Source organism: Plectropomus leopardus, chromosome 2 (genome assembly GCF_026936395.1).
Source record: "Plectropomus leopardus strain MGB_pleo_1.0 chromosome 2, ASM2693639v1, whole genome shotgun sequence".
Lineage (NCBI taxonomy): Eukaryota > Metazoa > Chordata > Actinopteri > Perciformes > Serranidae > Plectropomus > Plectropomus leopardus.
The window spans coordinates 18,040,501-18,062,689 of NC_142177.1; positions in this window are offsets into that span (position 1 = coordinate 18,040,501).

Below are 22,189 nucleotides of genomic sequence, written 5' to 3' on the forward strand. Positions count from 1 at the left end.
CTATGTAGACGTCAGGGGCACAGTCACTTGTTGTCTGCCAGCACAGAGTCTGTGAGTAATGGGTGTGACTAATGCTGCTTGGCAGCTTCCACTCTCGTCCCTCCCTGCCATCTGTCCCCTGCCACCCCTCTGGGTGCACCGGGGTGCTCTCAGCAGGTCTCAGTAATCATACACACAAACACACTCCACACACACATACACACACACACACACACACACAAGCAATTCCAGAGATTTGACAAAATCCAAAGTTCGCAGAAATAATGTTTTCCAAATCTGTGAGTTTCACACACACTGTTCACTCTGCATCACAACAGTCACCCTCACAAGTTAGATTTAAAAACTCATTATCTTCTCTTGTCCACTAGAACTTATTTTGTCAGTGATTGAGTGTGTGCATGTTTCAGGACCATAATATATCAATTTATCATGCATCAAAGAAGAACAGACCCCTCACTCCCCTTTAGAATAACAGATAGAGTAACTATGATAACCAAGAATTCTACTTTCTGTCAGCACCGACACAATTTAACAAAAATATTTGTTGCCATTCCTGTTTAACTGCTTTCCATTACTGAAGAAACACACCATCCATGTAGCAATGCACTGGCAAATGAGATGTGTGAGTGAGTGTGGAGGATAAATGTATCCAGGATGTCAGCGCTGGCTTAAGATAGGAGAGAAGCAGCATGAATCTCATTACAGGGGCCCCTGGACCTACCCCTGCAGCCAAGTGAATCACTCTGAGTGACTTTAAATTGGTGTCCAATGAAGTAGGAATTGATCCTTGGCCCTGTTCTGGTTCTCTGAGGCAGTTTGGACTGTAATCTTCTGAAGCTGCAGCTTTGATGGACTAGTGGCATCTGTTTAGTTTCCATACAGCTGAGGTCGTTTTATAATTGGAAAGCAATTCATCTGCAGAGAAAAATATTTGCCTCTCTGGTGACTCTGAGGTGTTAACCTTGACTGATTATTCCTTTTATGCTGTTTTGAATGTTTATGCAGTAAATTGGAGGGAAATCTAAGACCTTTTCTATCTAAGACTTTTTCTGCTTTGCTCTGATTGCGAGTGTTCATTTGAACTGAAATAAAATACATACGCATATAATCACTGTGTACAACAATATGAGTAGAAGGCTGAGGCTTGGCACTATACTCTTGGCACTTAAGTAGCAGAGGTACGTTTGCATTGCTCCTGATATGGAAGACTGTATTTCACTCTCTGAATGGCCAGAGGCATAGTCACTCTCATTCTGCCACTTATTAAATGAAAGCAGCTTTGACAGGGACACTGTCGTCCCCCAAAATATAATAGTCAGTTATTACCTTTCAGCTGTTCATACACTTTTTTTTTTTAGATAAAATAGTTCTGCATTTATGCGGCACAAAAATTAGTCTTTCTGAGCATGATAACATATTAGACTTAGACTGAATTAAATTTTAGGGACCCATCATGCACTGAACATGACTGCTGGTGCAGGTTCTTAAATGTACTGTAGTTGTAAGATTTTTCACAGTCAGTGCATTTACATGATATTGGAAAAAGTCGAATTATTGTGTTGGTCCGACTAAAACTAGACTTTTAAAATACATATTAACACGTTTGTCCGACTGAAATCACACTATGTCGAATTTCTTGAAGTCGCACTAACACACCTAGATAATGTGGTTGGGGGTCAATTTACTCTTTCATGTACTCGCCCCAGGTGGACTGGCCTAGGTGTTCTGTGCTTGCTCCTAGTCACCACGCTGGGCTGTGACCCAGAAGTTGAAGTACATGAAATCGAGGAATAAAGCCTGGAAAAACAAAAGAAGGAGAATGGAAGAAAACAAAACAAGATGAGGTGAAAAAGTAAAGGGTAAAGTATGTAGGAAATGTACAGTGTTAAAAGTTAGCCATGTTTTCACCGTTCAACATGCAACCCGTCTGCCGCTTGCTCTCTTGGTTGATATGTGACGTAACAGGTCAACCGGATGAAGGTCAAATAGCAACTAGCTGAAAGGGCCATATTACCACTAACCGTGGTGGAGTTAGACATACTTTCGTCAATAAATCGATTCTCCCCCTATGCTTGTATACTGGGACAAGAACAGTAGTCCAATTAAATGGCCTAATTGAGCTATAACCATAGCTTGACTTAACTGTACATGTAAACATACTGAGCGTGTCAGCCCTCCAAACAAACTAAGAGCGATGAGTCAGCACTGCAAAAGAACTCCCCTTTGAAATGAGCCATAGTCAGACCACCTTCCGAGATGCAGTAATATTGTATTGTGTCGAAGGTATCATGATAATATTGTATCATTTGACAGCTGGTGATTTCTACCCTCAGAAGAAGAATTGAGTCCTTGTTCAGGTCTGTTTTCTGTTGGTCCATTTTATTCCACTTTAAGAGGACTGAGTCTGGATAGTTAAAAAAGAACTTTGTGTAAAAACACCCTAAGTTGCCACTATTGTAAATTATTTAGGGTAAATTTGCAAAGTGCAAAGTGGTTAATTATTTAAATCAGCACCTAGCCACTAGAATGGATAACAGCTGCTAAAACCAGTCAGTTTAAACCAACATGGTTGCTTCTATTGGGTTTCAATAGGGCATTGATAACAGGAAGAGACTATGTTGAACCATACTGAATGCAGTCTTTGACATCCCATGATGCAATGCCACCAGTCAGATGAAAAAACCCATCAACAGCCCCTAAAATACAAAAGAAGACACATCATACACACAGGGGATTATGTGATGTATGCATGGACCTGTAATCTTAAAAACGCTCTTCTTCATTCTTATTTAAATTCTCAGAGAGTACAGTACAGTACATAGACTGCTTTTATGCTCCACCTTATGAACAACACACAGACTCTGCCATGCATCAAGAAATGGATTCGCTATGGATATTTTCAGGGTCACTCTGTTGGTCTATAATCTCATTTGGAGTGAATGAAATAAACATATCCGTGGGAATTGGACACAGTTAATTCTGAAGGGTGCAAATTGATTTTCTGTAGAGCTGGGTATGGAGAGCAGTTCTGCAGCATGAAGACACTCCAGTGATGAAAACCTCTATCTGGGGTTTTTTCTTTATCTGGCAGCTCACACTGAATGGTAGGAATTTTAGTTCTTGAAAGAACTGGATGAATGTTCTCCTCCTGCTTCGACCTTATGAGTTGAAAGAGCAACAAATTTTAAAATTTGTCATTACATTTTGAAGTAATGATGCAGCATTTATTTTACAGCTGAGCTTAGCTCCAGCCTTGCATTAATAAAAATGGCAGTACAGAATATCCTGTACTCTTATTTCTCTAAAAGGACATTTGTCTTTTATAGTTGATTTTAAGAATATCCTGTACTTGTGCAGTCACTGAAGGGGACAAATCGATGTGACCAAATCAAATATTCCACTGCTCAAAAGGCTCCACACTAAAAGCAAATCCAGTTGAATGACTCTGTGTGATTTATAGCATTAAATAAGCTGTGTGAGATGTTTTCAAAGGGTTGGCTCTCATGTTCAGTCTCAACAACCTGCCATTGAAAATTCCACTATTCCCCCACCCCCCACCAGTCCCCCATCTATGGAGCTGCGCCCAATCTGTTCATTGCACTTCCCTCGACAATATGAGGATGCATTCTCTCACCATAAGCACTGCATTTCAAACTTATCAGCCATTATTAGGATCATTGAACGGAGGCTGCTATGGCAACTGGTCCAGTGGAAATGCACTTCTCTCATCACAAAGGCAATGGCTTTCATGCTGCTTTACCTTCCACATAACGTGCAGTTTCTTTGTTAAGATGTGCACAGCAATATGTGAGGTTTTCTTAGTTAGAAGATTTGATGCATCTATCTATCTATCTATCTATCTATCTATCTATCTATCTGTAGCTGTTTTATCATATTAACAATACCTGGAAAATTAGGTCCAAAAAGTAGCCTCCATCATCCATTCGGCCTTTATGCCAAATTGGTTTGAAATCTATCTATCTATCTATCTATCTATCTATCTATCTATCTCTCTCACAGGATACGCTGTTAAACAGAGCTACTAAACTTTTTTCAGCTCCACCATCTCTTCATAAAATCGTTGATGAAGAGTTTTATGTACACATTACGCTTTTAAGGTCTGCCGATTGTGAAGCTGAAAAAACACAATCGACGGGTTTATGACTTTATAATCTCTCTGCATACACGATCCTGCAGAGAAGAGCTTAGGCTGGTTTCTAAGTTGCTGCAATCAATAGTAATTCAGCAGAAGCCAGAGGGAAGAGAGTTAATTATCTCAAGGTTCTCTGGTATAATTGAACAGATGTGTTTTGAAATTGGTCACCTCACCATTGCAATGCCAGTGGTAATATCCTCCCACACCGGTATGGTCTGCAATGCAGAAACCAAGCGAGCGAGTGAGCAAGAGAGCGAGAGAGAGAGAGAGAGAGAGAGAGAGAGAGAGAGAGAGAGAGAGACGGATTAACTGTACACTCTTCATGTAATACAGTTATGTTGCAGCACACAGCAGTCCACCCGAGAGACTGCTAGAAAGGCAATTAACCTTTAACCCCTCTGAAACACTAGCCATACGGTATCTTAGACCAGCTAGCTTAAAACTTTTAACCCTGCAGGACCCTGATTTGCAGAGGTTTGAGCCCGTTTTGAATTGAGTTAGCTCAGCCCTGTCATACATCATTCATACCCTGAGCGTGCTCTGGTGGATACCCTGTGGTCTCAGCACCGCCACAGTTCTCATCTGTGTGGGGCCCTCCAGCCACAGGCTGCAGCTGGTGATAAGAAGATGGCAGGGCCGGACTAGACGAGTGGCATCTTCCTACCATCACTTCTCCCATTTCATTTCCCTGCTTTAAAGAGGAGACATCAGGATGCGCTGGCCTCAGGCTGCAGCCTCCACTCTGCCTCCATGACTCACTCTCTCCTCGGTTTCTCTGTCTCCCTCTCTCTCCTTTTTCTTTGTTAGTCAACATTAAACATGCTGCCTCTCTCCAAAACCAAAGGTGACTGCTGTTCAGGAATCTCCAGGTTTATATGTACAAATAAAACCCGCTCCCCTTGCGCCACTCAGATACTCAGGACACCTATGAGTCATGGGACATGAATGAAAGTCAATCAATAAGGCTGACCACAGGTCACACAATACCAAGAGGCAATCTGAGCACCAACTCCTTCTGAAACACTTTGGGTTTGCTTTGGATTCTTGTACAGAATTGTGACATGTATTTCTTGAATATTTTCAAAATGTATAGAAATATCCTTACTCCACTGTATTTACTGTGTTGACTTTTTTTATTATGCTGTTGAAATATATAGGCTAGCTGAAAACTAAGTCAATAAGGAGAGTGAAGAATCTGCAGCTGATTTACTTTGGTGTCTTATTTTACAGTCAATATAAGTAATTATCTGAAGTGCATAGACTAATATTGATACAGTTAAAGTTTTGAGGTCCACAATAATCCTGTTTTAATGTGTTATGTATCTGTACACGCTGGGCGAATCATTGTTCCTCAAATATGCTGGTTGTCCTTTTCCTCAAAGTGAATTGATTTTTTAACCTATTTTTATCCAAATACCTCGAGTTTAAACCTCCATGGGGGGTGCCCAGTAACTCACCTGGTAAAGCGTGTTCCCCATGTACAGAGGCTATATCCTCACTGCAGCGGCCGCAGATTGGAGTCAAACCTGTGACCCTTTAAGGTATGTCATCCCCTCTCTCTCCCCCCTTTCACACTTAAGCTGTCCTCCTGAAAATGACCATGCAAGTTTTTGCCTGGGGTATCGGACATTCAAAATGAGACAAGGGGAGAACTGAACGATAAACTGTTTTTATATTTTCCAAGGCTAAATCTAAACTAGCTGCTAAAATGAACACTAATAAAACCACTGCAAACTACCTGACCAGCAAAAACAGAACAGCAAACAGAGAAAGTTAACAACTAGCTAGTAAACACAACAGAGTGTTTATCAGCAACAATGCCACATATTTCTCTCAGGAGACGGTGGAGAGCAAAACAGCCAGAGAGAGAGTGAACACTGGACTTAGACCTGCAAGGAGGCCAGAAACATGACTTCATTTTAAAAGCTAATATCGAGTTGTATTTGCTGAATGTGTAAATAAACTTTATAAAGTGATAACATGTACAGTAAAGCTTGCTTCCGCTGCCCCAAGGTGGCCTAAAGAATCACTTAATGCACGTTTAAATAAGTAGAGGAAGGTTATTTCAGGAGTTCATTAGACATTTAAGTATTTATATGTTGTAATTAGAGTGTAATTACCCTCACAAAGATCCAGAGCAGTCTTCCCTGTCACCCTGTGCTCCATGCCACCTCCACACATTAGTGAAGGCAGCCAGCTGCCTAAACATATGCCTTTGCCTTTCCTCCTAAATGGAAACGAAGCAGAATTACTACCCAGTCAAGTGTGCCACTCAGTGTACTTAGACAGCTTTTGTAATTTGAAAGAGAAGCAGCTCTAGCATTTTCTCCCCTGTATCCTCCTCTACATCACCTGTCTAAAGTGCACATTCCTCCTCATGCTGCATGGATGCCATCCATTTGAAGCTATTCATGAAAATGTCTACTTTTTGAGTTTTTGTGTGCAGTTCTTAATGTTTCACTTCTCTTTTTGAGGTTCACTTATTACAGTATATGCTGCACACTATTGATCTTCCAACATGTAACATGATGCATGTGTATGTAGCCTGCTGAGGAGGAGGAGGAGGAGGAGGAGGAGCTTGTTTTGATCTTAGGTTTTCAAAGTGGGGGCATCAGTCCCCCTTCCTTTTGAAACCACAAAGTCCCTCTCCACTGCTGCTACTTTCACCTTCCTCAGGATCAAGTGGCATTGATAAAAGCTTTCAGAGAAGGGCTGGGGATGTGTGGGCTGAGAGGCCTTGAGTGCCGAGCATGAGATGATGCACAGCTAATGTACATTCAGATGATTGAATACACAGCAGTTATGATGAAGAACGTTCAAAAGTCAGCCCTCAAGGTCATTCTTTCTTTCCGGAAAACATCTTTTGTATTAAAAAGATCTATTTTCAGTTTGAAGTCATGACTGTCTTCTTCAGCTTTCATGAGCTGCTTTACTCCTTCAAATCCTGCTTTGCTTTGATCATTTTCGGTCTCTGTAAGATACTTTCATACTCAATGATATTCATTAGCAATATGGCCCAATTAATTCCCAATGACCATAACAACTTGTGCAGTGGAGCGGGATGACATTTTGTATTAGGCACAGTAATTTAATTACTTAATATGCATTTTTCATGTTTCAGCCACAAGGGACCTTTTAAGAGTAGAGCTCTCTTCATTGATTTTTCACTCTTTCTTCTTTTGTGTGGTCAAATCAAACGCCATAGGGTAAGGAAGTCTGAGCTGCAAATAGACAACAAATGTTTGTGTAATTATCAAAGGTTTCTCATGTACCTGGTGCTTCTGTTAACTGCTGAAACAAATCAAGCCTGAACTTCTGCACTATTATCTGACTGTTCAAATAATTAATTGTCATGCTGTTTATATATATATATATATATATATATATATATATATATATATATATACATACACACACTTTTTATCTATAAGTAAAATGTTAATGTTTACCTTGTTCTGCTTTGTCACCCTTGTGTTAAGCAGTAGCAGCAGAATAAGGATTTCCAAAACATTCATATATTTGTGGCAGCCTGCAATGATAAAAATATCTGCCTCCATGTATTGATTTCGTATGTTTGGAGCTGGACCATTCATTAGGAGCACTATTTAAATATATATACCATTCAGTTATTCAGTGTTTCCCTTAGAATGACAGAGTATGTGCGGCGTTAGCTGAACACCTTTTTTGTTTTGTTTTTAATCATTATCATATAATCATATCATTCTGTGCACTCGCTCTAAAATCCAATTTTTTGGGACACGATTTAGTTTTGTTACCAATTGCCTGCTGTTGTGATGTTGCTGCCGCATGTGTGTTATAAATTACAGCACGGTATATATATTAGAGTAGAACTACAAATTAACAGTCCAGTTCTAAAACTTTAGTTGTGGCGAGCCGCCACAAATAAATGAATGTGTGGGAAACCCTGAGTTATTCATTGCACCGCACACTCTGAGCCGGGAGTGCACTCTGGTCACAGACGGAGCAGTGCAACGTCAGGCGCAGTGACTATGGAACTAAACCATTCATTGCCCTAGGTCTAAAAACTTGCTTTCATTCACCTTTGCAGCAGCTGCTCCTTTCTGATCAGATCACCGCATCGACTGATCAATTCTGATCAACTCTGTGACTCAAACTCCATAAACTGTTACTGAGGAATAGAAGAGTTCTGCTTGTGTTTCATTGACAGACCCGCAAATGCCTTGTATGTGCACACTGGGCTTGGGAGGTATCTGTTTTTTCATTCCGTTATATCTTTCTGGAATTTTACTGGGGTATAGTGTATGACAATATCAGTCTGCGAACATAGCGCACTTGCCAGCAAACAGCAAGTTCGCTACGTTCTAGTGGCTGTGTTGCAAGTTTTCGGTCTACTCAATACACAATAGACTTATATAATGTCAGCAAAAGATTATTTCAGACCCATTTTGCTTGTTCTAAGATTTGTGGCCCTCATGTTACCAGGTTAGAGCAGCCACACAGACAGCATGAGCAGCACTGCAGCACATCTAGAGAAACGGAGTCTTGTTGACAGTGAAAATGGGCTTTTGATAATTATTTTGAATCTACACCACTTTTTACTACAGTTTCAATATCTGTATCTGTCACAGAGATGAGGAAGTACAAATATATCTGTTTTACTCAACCTGTCCTGTTTATGTTTCAAAATAAAAGCCCTTTGACAATTTCTCTGGACAGCATCCCTTCAGTTGTTGCCACAACACATTTTACTGCAATACATTTGCAGGACCGTGTTGACAATGCAGTAGCTTGCAGGGCACCATAAATGAGCAGGTATGTGCTTGTAACTGTGGAAATACATTATAACAGTAGGCAACTCTGCTGCAGCCACAGCAACAAACGCTGCCAGTGTGAACACACACTGCATGCAGGGTGGCCCAGCTGTAACCTCCAAGGCGCATGATACGCACTGCATGCACAACATCCTCAAAACAGCATTTCCAGTATGAAGTTAATAAAAAGATCAGGGTTTGTTTTTGTTTTTTTTAAATCACACTGTCGGGATATATAAATACCCTGGTATACTATAATACCATGATACAGCCCATGCCTATAGTGCACACACATTTGCCAATAAAGATGTTTCAGATTCAAACAGAATCCACAAGATGCAGGGTATCGTATATCCACACAAAAATACAGCCACAAGCAGCAGTTTTGTTTTTTTTTTTTTAAATTCCCCTTGCTCTGAACAAACTCTCTATTTTTCTCCTCTCTCTGTCTTTCCCTCTCTTGGTTCCTAATAAGTGTGATCAGAGCTGAATGGCCTAACAGCCTGACCCTCATTATAACCAAAAGTAATAAGGATAAGACACCAGTGAACCAGGTCTCATTAGGCCTATAGCTGGAACACTCGTCGAGGGTCATCACCCGAAACGTCTTGCACTGCTCACGACTCCTCTGCATTCACAGTGTCTCACAGCTACCCAGAAGCCATTGTTCCCCAGCCAGCAGCATCTAAATTAAACGAAAGGACTTTCTCAAGACTTATGTGGTTTGTGTTATACTTTGCAATTCACTGCTATTAATATGCTATTTTTCTTCTACCCTATATGGGCTGCTGGACTGGGCACCATCTTTAAAACGTGTGATGCATTGCTGATGTTCTGCAACCATTTTCTGTCTTGCATTGTTCACTGCAAAGCCCAGAAATCCATTGATCTGAACCGTGCTGTCCATGAGCAATGACAAGCAGACATGTCTGTCTATTAGACAGGTGACGCCTCTCTGCTTCACTGTAATGTATTATTCAATAAGCCATACCATCTACTGCCCTGTCCAATCACTATCAATCACTTTCAACTCTGACCATGTGTACATACCGTACCGCTATTGTCCTATTGATCCCGTTTAAATATAGACTGAACGTCTTGTTTCTGTCTTGCTGGCCAGACACAAAGGGAGCACTACTGGAAAAAAAATCTTCTTTTTATTCATGCACTCTCAGCAAACAACAATTTCACAACAATCAGCTGTAGAGCCAAAAAGGAGTTTAGCTTTCTCTTATGATTTTCCGAAAACAATCATTCTCCTCAAGCACTCACTACTCAAGCAAATAGCTACTATTCAGAAATTTCATTTAGCAACAATTCATTTAATTGATATAACGTAATTCTACAGCAAAATGACCTTGAATATTGAAAAAGCAAGCATAATTACAGGGCTCTCTGTAGACACATTTGTCTGACTGAGAGCAGAGAGGTATTTTAATAAACAAGCTTGTACAGTGTGTGAGAGCCAGCATTCTCCTAGCACAGTAGCTCTTTACATGAGTATAATGATGTTGAATGTTACCACAAGACTATATCCTAACATAATAACACAGCCTATTAGGGTTCCAGCTGTATGATCACAGGTCAGAGCTGACCCGAGGGGCTGTAGTTTCAAACCCATTACACCACATTATAAGAGGATGGGCATTACATCACAACCTCCATGGCACTTTAATGTGCTGGACAAACACCATCATATATCCCTGTAGATCATTATGATAGCAACAATCGTTTTGATCGTGGATTAATCTGCTAAGTATTCTTTCAGTTAATTTAGTAATGATTTGGTCTAGAAAATAACAGAAAACAGTGAAAAATGTTTGCCACTATTTCCTAGAGCCCAAGATGATGCAGTCAGATGCCTCGTTTTGTCCAGCCAACAATTAAAACCCAAAAGCACTCAATTTACTCTAAGACAAGATAAACAGCAAATCCTCACATTTGAGCAGCTAAAACCTTAAACAATTACCTAAACGATCAACTGATTATCTAAATACTTTGTTTTCAACAGAAAGAGATTCTATGTGTGATGGGTGCTGATGGGGATCTGCAAACTCTCAGTTGGGGTTGTGTTTTGGTCCTTTATTCTGTGTCCCGTCTCTGGATTCGGTGGTTTTTGTGGTTCCGTTAACACAGCAGCTGAACTTTTCAGGACTTCATTTTTTTGTAGTTGCAGGGTGGATAAGTAATGAACAAATAGTTCGATTATCACGTTCTAAACTTCCTTTTGATCAGCTTGTTGTTGAATCGATCGATCAAAGTTGATTAGATTAAAATGATAGATTAGAGGAGCAGATGCAGAGGGGAGTAAAAGCAAACCATTTTCTGCCACTGTTACTCTAGTTAGACCTGGTGCTGGCCTGCGGTAGGTAGGTAGGTAGGTAGAGAGAGAAAAAGAGAAAGAGGGACCGAAACACATCTCCAAAAATAAAAAAAAATATCTATATGTAGCAGCTGATGCTGATGTTGTGACAGTGTGTCACAAATAAATAAATGCATGGGAATCCACGAAATAGTTACAGATTAAATTTATGCTGATCAGCTATTTAATTGACTAATATTCTCAGCCCTAGTATAATACAGTTACATGGCAAAATGAACAATGATTTAGCTGTTAGAAAATAAACTGAGGTCACGAAGTTCAAGGTCAATGTTTTAAATAACCTATCATAATAAAAGGGAAGTTCTATTTCCTTTAAAGCTAATTCAAAATGGTTTCATTAGCACCAAAATGGTAATGCATTTTGGGATTTTTTGATTAAGGTGTTACTTTAAGAATGTGATCAGTCTGCACAGAAAGCTCAAGTTCAGTTTTTAAGGATCTGTCCATGGTGCTGAAGTTGATGCAGGCTGCAGCAGGCCGTTCAGCTGCATCACAGTTACTTCATCTGTCTGCTTAAAACAAATCAGGTCAGGTGGGAGCACTGAAGCTGCTGGCTGGTGGGGACAACAGGTCAGTGTAACTTTCAGATTAAATATTCCCATGTGAATTAATCCATTAATAAAACTGTGAAAGATAAAGTGAATGAAAGTGTCATGTTTTACCATTTTTACAGAAACATCTGAGGACTAAATGTCATTGTTAAAGTGGGTGCAAGTGATGACAGAGTACGGGATTCTTAACTGTTACAGAAATATTCAGCACATGTGAACATCGGCTGAATGAATCATGAATTCTGTTTGAGAGCTCATGTAGGCAAGATGTGCGCTTCGCTGGGTAAACTAAAAAGTTGACCAAGTGGATCTCAACTCACTCCCAGAGGACCAAAGCCAATCCTGATGTGACAGAAGTCAATGCAGGTGCTCACTGTTGACACACACTGTCCAACCAACAGCGTGCTTTTAATAGTCTTTTTTAAGACACAAACATCGTCTCACTATACATGTGAGGACTCTTCATTGATTTCCTGACCCTTTGATGTCAGTTTTACATGCTTAGTGGCATGAAAAAGCATCAGTATTTCACAACCTGGAAAGTTCCACAGTCCATTCAAGGCAGCAGTTATAAAAATAATTGATTAAAAAAAAAAGAAAAGCTGTCTGTTTGGGACACAATTTTTGCAGGAGATAGGACAACACAGAATCTTTGTGCTGTTTTTTGTGATGTTTAATTGAAGTTTGAAAGCAAATGTGCAGATGTGACGAGAAGATATAAAACATCAGAAAAGACAAGATGGAGACAACTCTAAAATGCCACACGCATACATTATCTAAACCAATATACTCAAAGACACCTTCCTCAAATTTACAGCCACAAAATGCTTGCCTGGATATGTACACTTCAAAGATTTCATGTTACTGTCATCAGCACGGTTGCAGATGACCCTCCTCTTGCTCTAATAGCCTCCCTCCTATCTGCAAAGCTGCCGTCCCACAAAAATCACTCTTGTACCTGCCATTGTTTTCTTGATTGCTTCCTGTACCTCTGAGTTTGGCCTTAAGCATAACATTGATTAGGAAAAGACCACACTCGATTTATTATTATTATGTTTTTTCCTCCACCATGCTCGGATACAAGAACTATTCGGGAACCACTGGAGCCAATTAATGTCCAAACAGATGCACAACGCCGGGAGCTAAGCTTTGCCGCGGGGTCAAGAAGCCTGAATCTAATCTCCTCAACAGAATTACATTTCCACCATCATGGCCCCGTACCTGCTGACCTACCTGCTCTCAGGCCACCAGAGAGCGGACAGCTTTTGCGTAATCACATGTTGTCATTGCAGTGGAATAACTCTAAATGACCTGCGAGTAGCATCGTGTGGGTTACTGGTAATAATACTGTCGCTGTATTGAACGGATGACAGTGAAGATGAGGCTGCCAAAAATGGAAAGCCTGCAACACTTTTAATGAGGAGAAGTGCCTCAGTTCCATTTGATTCTTAATGTGTCATATGATCATGTCTTTGATGTGCATTTCCATGTCTTTCCTCTCCTCATTTCATTCTGATTTGTGTTTACGGAGAATGGAGAGGGAGATACAAACACAAGGAAATGAAATACCTGAGGCAAAAGTGGGACTTTACACTTGAAAGTGGAAAGCATTACTTATGCATTAGGTATGTCTTTGAAGAACCCAAAACATGCATATTTCCCTATTCCTTCCCCCCAAAATAATACAGATAAAATCAATTATTCATTTGTAAATGTTTATTTCACTTCAAAAACAAGTATGACATGGGCCTTGATGTTGGAAAAACTGTTCCTGCAGTAACCCACACTCACAATGCCCTCATTGGAAGTTTGGATTTCTGTTTCCAAGTTATACAAAACTGTCCTACAGCACGAATAAACACTGATTACCAAAAAATACATACAGTCGACCCTGTTTTTATGTTAATGTTATCAACCAGCATTTTGTTGTTGGAAAAATGACCCTTAAAACATGGAAACACAGGGGACATCAGTTCCTTTTTAAAAAGGAGAGTTCAAGAGTTCAAATGTAGACAAGAACTTAGAGAAGCAAACAAGATGGTAATGTTTTGTAACCAGAGCTAAGCCAGACATCAGTTACAAGTTCTTTGGTTATCTTTGTAGGGATTATCATTTTAAAGGCAAAACCCTCCATACCACACACAAACATGGCTTTACTGGGAAAATTCTGATGAAAATACAAACAACAAACTGGGTGACTAAATGCTTAATTATGGAGAGAATTACGCCAGTATTAAATACTTTGAACTGATTAACCTTCTAATTGTTCACTTTAAAAAACAAACAAAATAATCATCAAGTGAACTTTTGAAATGAGCAGTGGAACCGTTGTGATAATCATTTAACAACATTATCAGACAATGAAGGCTCCTGATGAGGTCCTGATGGTCCGCACAGATACATGGAAAATATCTGTAGTTCAAAATAGGGTCGAAAGCCCTGGTGGTGTCTGCAGTTAAATTTTCATTTTCATTATTTTCATCAGATGCTCTTGGCAATGTACAGCCTCCTGATTAGTGAGCTTTTTTAATTTGTCATTTTCAGCACTCCGAGAAGGAAAGAGAGGGGAATTCTGAAACTGGAGCTAAAAATCAAGTTTTATCCCTACCACAGTGGACAAATGAGACACAAGCAGAAGATTTAAGTTAGTTTCTTAAAAAATAGGTTCAATAAGCGGAATACATGTCCAACAAAATACTACAAAGAAACATAATATACTCCAGTCTACATAGGCTTTGGATACTTTATATGGCCATCAAGACCCAGCTCAGAATCAGCAGTGGCGGTGGCAGTCCTGTACATGTCCGCACCGGGGCAGTCGGCTGATTACACAGTGATCCAACTTATCCAAATGGATTGGGACCCTAATCTCTGAAAACTCTGTCCCCTGTCAGGTCGGTTTTACCCAAAAAGAATGACAGCAGCAGTCATTTCAGCAAGTGCCCTACAACTGCATATCAACTGTTCAAATGTCAAAGCTCTCTACCAGCTGTGGGGATTATAACAGGAGCAAAGGAGGAAGAGAGGTGACCATATCACTGAGCGACAATGTCCATGTAAGGACAAGGTCCCCATGGATGGAGCGGTCAACACAACATTGTCACAGTATTACATCATTTTTTGATTCATTAAAGGGGACAGTTCAACCAAAAATTAAAAAAAAAAGATACTTTCCTCTTACCTGTAGTGCTATTTATCAATCTAGATTGGTTTGATGTGAGTTGCTGAGTGTTGGAGGGCTGTAGAGATGCCTAAAGCAGGCATCTCCAATATAATGGACGCAGATGGCACTCGACTTGTGGTGGTGCTCAAAGCACAAAAATAAATTAATTTGAAAAACTCAACGGCAATGGCTCATGACCTGTTTATTCAAGATAATCCACAGACCTTGTTGTGAGCAGTTTAATGTAGGAACTATTTTCTTTCTACTGTCAACAGTATCAAAGCATGGAAGGAAATGTACATTTACTCATGGGCAAGAGGCTCATTCGCATGAAAGCACAAAAAATAAACACCTATGACGTCCACCTCAGCTGAGCTGTGAGGTTAGCCAGCTCCCTTCCTGGAAAATAGTCCCTACGTGAAACTGCTCACAACAAGGTCTATGGATTATCTTAATTAACTGAGTCATCATTTCTGGAAAGAGACATTGCTGTTGAGTTTTTCAAATTTTTTTGTTATTTTTGTTTTTTGGAAACCTGAGCACCACAGTTGCCATCTTTTATAATATCAGAGAAAAGACAGGCATCTCTACAAACGATATCTCCAAAACTCTGAAACTCACATCAAAACAGTCTAGACTGATACGTAAGAAGGAAAATATGCATTTTCGATTTTGGAGTAAAGTGTCCCCTGTTAAGTATATAAATTGTGAAAAAACTGAGACAAATAATTCAAGCTCTAAATCACTGATGTTTTACTGACTCATGATTGTTGAAATATATAGTATATTCCTATATATATCCTAACTATAGTGCAGTACACATACACACAGACACGATTCTAATATTTGGCCCCCTTCATGTATGTAAAAGGGAATGGGAAAAAGATCATTATTAGTATCTTGCAGTCTAATGCGACACACCTGAACATTAAAATATTATACAAACTCCACAAACAGAAGATTTATTGCAGGATTGTACTGAACTGCTCAGTAGCTCAGTGTTCGGCTGGTATGTCGGAAAAATGCAGGCTCATCCTGATTGGTTGACAAGGTAAAGTTTCAAGGATCTGTACATGTACAGGTTTTCTACAATTATACAGTCACATATTGTGTCAGTATTTAGGGAAAAGGAGCCGAGTCCACACATCCTGCTCGATTCCTTCACTGGTAAATGTCTTGTCAATCATGTCTTATTATTTAAATCACCTAAACACCACATCCCACCTAACCACCAGTGATGGAAGTTAGCAGATAAAATGACACAGTTGGCCATAACAAGGCTATTTCAGTCAGTGAGATAGTTCATTTTCTCTGTAAATGTTTCATTCCACAATTCATCTCTGACACATAAATTGTATTTGAGCCGGATCTTCCAAGGGCTAAAGCGAAGTCCCTCCTCTGCAATGTTAAATGACCTCTGGAACAATTTGATTATGATGTCTTGCTGACAGTCAGATTTATCACGGCAGTGGAGCCATGTAATGGATATGAGCACAGCCCTGGTGACAGGAGAGAAGACGGTGGGAGCGAGAGATGAGGGATAGAGGAGTAGAAGCAGGAGAGAATGGACTCTAAAGCCGAGCTAAGTAATCCATTTACATGTGTGTTGTATGATAAATAAATGACAAATGACTCTTCTTTCCATAGCCCTAGTAAAAGTGAATTATGGTTTTAAAGTACCAGCGGCATGTTAACTTCACTCAGAGCAAATGGATCCTGGAGGAGCCGTTTTACCACAAAACTGTAAACAATGATTACATTTATGACCCTGTTTGAAGCCAGAGTGCTTGACATCAGTCCTGGCGACTTCCTTACTGATATTACCAATTATATTCCCAGTCGGCAGGTCTAATGAAGCTGGATGTGTTTTCTTTAGCTGCAGCCTGTAAGTTTGACACATTGTTAACAGTGTTGACATCTCTGCAGACACAGCACAGGGGTCTTAAAGGCTGGATGAGCCACAATTCAACACTGCGGGCCAACAACAAAACAAGCATTCTCAAAATGTCACCACTGAGGCTTAACTCCTGTTCACCGCTTCTTTTTGTCTGCACCGATTGTCTGTCAGCACTTGGCTGAACCCCATAACACAACACACAATGGAAATACAAGGACGACTGACTCCTGTGACATTTGTTTGGAGACCTGCGTGATGTCTGGAGTCTTTCCGCGATGGATGGGGGACCTGTGTTAACTGTGGCTCTGATGGAGACCTCTGCCAGGCAACAAGTGCTGACATTATTCTTCTGCCTGCGCTTTTCTATCAATCACGTTTTCCGAGTGTTTCCACAGAGACTGGGGAGGACAAAGGTGAGCTGAGGAAGGGGAGTATGTCAGGACAGCTTATCTGTCAGAAAGTGCATCAGGACAGGAGAAATAATTTGACTGGCCCTGACAGACCTTTCACTTTGCCTTTCTCTAGCATAGGCTTCTGTCAAACTGACAGCAGATTTGTTTCCTTGTGGCGGGCTACGGAAAGTCACTGTCAGACCACTGGAATACAAAACGGAAAGGGAAAGTGATATCAGTACCAAACTGCTGCGGATGCCCTAATGAGCAGACGAAAATCCTCTGATTTATTCATTTGATTTAACAAGGGGGGTGTGCAACATATTAAAGATATTAAGAGCACAGGAACAATTGTTTCCAAATCTATGTATAGGTAAACCTCAGAGAGCAACAGAGAATAACCACCATTGTTTATTCTGACGTCCAGATGCCAGGAAAGTGTGGGAGTTTCATTTAGATGCAAATAAAATCACTGAAAACCAAGGAAATAATGCAATCTGCCTCAAGGCCACAAACAACAACAACTCCAAATGGTCTGATTGCCAGGGCGATATCATATGCAAACACTGCACACAGTGCTAAGTAACACAGAAAGCTCAGTCATGAACTGTATATTTTAGCCAGATACTACTCACCACTACTGACAACAGAAAAACAAATGAAAACTTTGTGCTGAACGAAGACGGATAGAGAGGGACGAGTTCATTCAAGATGCAAACACGCTGTTTAACCTTATATGTCGACCCAATAAAGCTTTCAGAGTAAAACACAAATAGTCTCCAGCATGTCTGAAAACACGTAGCTAAATTTATTATTGAAACTCACCTGATGTTGAGCTTCACGATCAACGCCGCCTCGTGCACTCGGTCCAGTTTGTCTTGTATCCCCTTTTGGCCGAAATTCACGCTGCGCACACACAAACAAATTTTCTTTGTCACTTGAAATGAGCTCCTTGGATTTTTCTGCAGTAGGAAATCGATTCAAAAGTCCACGTATCTCCTGAGAAAGTCCTTGAACTGTATAACCCCCTTAACGGAAGTCGGAAAGTGACCAGCTGTTGACGCTAATTAGCTTAAAGAGGGTCAAACACTGCCTCGTGCAGGTTAGGAGGGGCGTCGCCTAACTGAACTTTTTTCAGTGTGCGGAAATACTGCCCGACTGTTTAAACCCGAAATTTAAAGCTGCAGTTTGTCATTTTTTATATTTACATTACAAAATGCTCCATGCAGCTTCTTCTTCTTCTTCTTAAGGCAGCCCCGCCTTAAATATGCCTAACTTTTGGCCTTAATAAAATGTAAACAGGTCAGTAATACAAAATTTCAGCCCCTGTACAATAGAGTGGTGAAATATTTTTGTAGGCCAACCAGGATTTCAAGTGACCATCTTAAGGTACTGCAGTTGTTTGCATTTTCGCACTGGTACCTTGGTAATCACCAACATTTTGATTAGTTACTGTAATTTATTACACCTTTTTTTCTCAGTAACCATAACAGGATAGGTTACTTTATTTAGGTTATTTTATTTTTGTTGCTTTATTTAGGTGACTTAACTGGTTAGGCTACTCCCCAAGACTGACTGCCAACTACAGGGTTTAAATTGCAGTCTCCACTTATTAAATGAAATAATAATAACCCATTCCTCCCATTTCCCACTCTGCTATAAATTCTCTATTGAAATGAAATCTCCCCACTGCATATATAATTATGTCAACTTTCTCCAGCAGCACAGTTAATAACCATTGCCACAAAGGCCAAAAACTTCACCTGGTCCTTAGAAAAATCAAAATTCCTCTTGTTTCCTTACTGACTAGTACTCCTTAGCTATCTGTCTCACAGCATACCTTGTCACTTCCTCACACTCATGTTTTGTTTTGTTTTTTAGATCTGGCAGTGATTATTTCTGTCTCCATTACTTCCCTTTGCCATAGTGCACGAGTCCCTCTGTGCTATATATGGCTCTATTTTGTGTTTATTTTTGTGGTGTGAATAGGTTATGTTGACTACCGTTGCAAACCAAATTGCCCCTTGGGGACAATAAAGACTTTCTAATCTTATCTAATCTAAGTAGACACTCTGGTTCTTTCTCTCAGTCTCCCACATTTACCACATGGGGAAAAATCCCCTGTACACACAAACAGATTATGCCCAAACATCTCACTGTTCTGTAGCAGTATGGGATTATACTGCCTCACTGGGTATGATACGTGATCCAGGACGACTCTATCTAGTCAAGAGCAAATCAGTGAAGTGTATCATAACAGATCTAGTCAAAGACTTTAATTATTATTTTTTAATTATTAATTAACTAATTTGTCACACCTCTTCATTCTAAAGCTGTCATCTGAAATCTTGTGCATCCACTCTGCATGAGACTGCATAAACTACACCTTTTATTAGAAATTTCTTACTAATTGAAAAATATACCACATACTCCCCCCTGAACTGTGACTTTCAATATTTTTGCCATTTGACTGTTTGACTTGTGCTCAACAACTATCGAGCTGGATCGTTTTATATCGACCAGTTTAACTTCTCGCACATCCTTCTTAGTCCATCTCATAACAATCTGCTTTTCCGCCTGAGAGCTTAGCGAACTGCAAATATGTTTCCAGGGAACACTTAAAACTGATGCACACAGCTTGGACATGCTGGCCCAGTCCCAATCTCCACCCTAAACTACTAAAGCCTGAACCCTCACAGACTTTATTGACATCACTTGGTTCTGTAAGTGCTAGAGTGCAAGAGAATACCAGAGGTGGAAATGCTGCAAATACGAATGGGACAGAAATTTGTGGCAACATTTCATGTTATTTTGACAACAGCAAAACATGTAATGTACTGTCATGAGATCGGGACATTTTATTTGACATTTTTTACTTACTTTATTACCAAGGCACTTATTAAGGGACTGACTGCCTGATGTTAATATCGTCCTGACTCTCTCTTGGCCAGTGCTTTTTGTTTACATTTTTTTGTCTTTTCTGTGCCCCACAGGAAACTGTATGTAGTGTGTATACAGGACTCAAGATGTCCTCATGGATTTGACAATCTGACAATGGGACAGCCCTCACAGCCACTTCAGAAATATGGAGCCAAGAGATGTTCCAGTCACGAGTTGGAGGAGACCAAAAATAGAGCTTAAGGGAGAGTGAAAACTGCAAAATGCCCCACAACATGACTCCAAATGAATGTTTAAATAACTTAATATTTTGATTAAATGTCCCATTTGTGTTTACAGCTTACTGCACCTCCCCCAAGTTGCTAAAAATCACTTAATGCAGGTTTCAGTAAAAAAAAAACAAAAAAACACAACAACAACCTGATAGCAGTTAACAGAAAGTGTCGAATTTCTGACAGCTGAAAATACAACCATAAACACAATTACCTCCTATTACAATTTCACGATTTTGAGTTTCCTGTAGTTACCTTTGATTTGGATTAATAAGCGTCAGAAAAAGGCATGAAAATAATCAAAGGTTTCATGGTGTATTCATTCCTATTTTCTCTGTTCATTTGAAAGTTCATGCTGCAGCTCAAGTAGTATGTACATAAAAGCATTTTTTTTTCATTTTTTTTTTAATTAGTCACAGCAACTTGCTATATCCAGTCAATTAGTCATGAATGGTGGCAGCTCTTTCATGTGACACGGCTCAATAGGAACAGGTTGGTCTGATGGACTTTGACAAGTGCCACCGCAATATGAAGAAAATAAAGGGAATGAATGAGTCAGAAAGGTAAAGTGAAAGTTTAAATGAAAAGAATGTTCTGATGCTTGAATCAAAGTTATTTTATGTTTTTGATTCAGTGATAATCAAAATACTTAATCAGACAGATATTCATGTGTTAACACTTTCTGCAGCGTGAAGATGAAGGTTGAATCATCCTGCTTACTAAGGAAATACTTCTAGTTAATGCACTGCATATCATTGCATTTTAATGTTAATGAAATATTAAATTTTAAGTTGGAAATTTTCTTACATGTTGTTACCTTAATAAATCATCATCATTAATGTTCTATTGAGGAAGACGGTGTTTGAGTTAACATCTCCTGAGGTTATGGTAATAATTTTCAATCAGAAAATTTTGGCTGTCATCAATGCATGCACCCAAGAGGAGTAAAAGAAACATGTGCGCACACACACACACACACACACACACACGCACACACACAACTGATGGACTTTCTTCTTCAAACAGCTTTCATATCGTCAGTCTTTTTATGTATATTGACCATGTATTTTAGCAGTTTATTTACTCCTTCAACCACAGCCGCTGCTCCAGAGCCATCACTCAAACATAAAAACAGCTTTTTTTTTATGTGCACATGCACACACACACACATCTCAGCAAAATTAATGACTTGGTATGATGCAAGTGTTTTGCCTCCTTTGCAAAGAATTTTCACACATTATTTGCATTGACAGTTTTGTGGGCTTTCGGATAAATTTGATTAAATGACTTAACCACTGAAGCTGAACTTACAGTTGACATACTGCAGTCGTCGTTAATAATTGCGTATTTGTTAAATGGCTCTGGTGACATTTCAGTATGTCACAGTGTGCCGTGACGTGAGCCTTCAATCATCAGAGAACACATTATCAGAGACCACACACCGGCAGAATGCTTTCTTTTACGAAGACGAAATGATGAATAGATCAGTTAATCACCGCACAAACTAAATTAATATACACTCTGAAGTCTGCAATCTAGTGATCAAAATGCCATTTAAAGATCTTACATCTGCACCTCGAAATTACACAAGTTAAGTTAAAACAACCATTTAAAGTACAAAAACCCATTGATGTTTCTCGTATTGTTTCTTGGTTATATTCCCTCTGTGTTTTTCCTTCTAAGA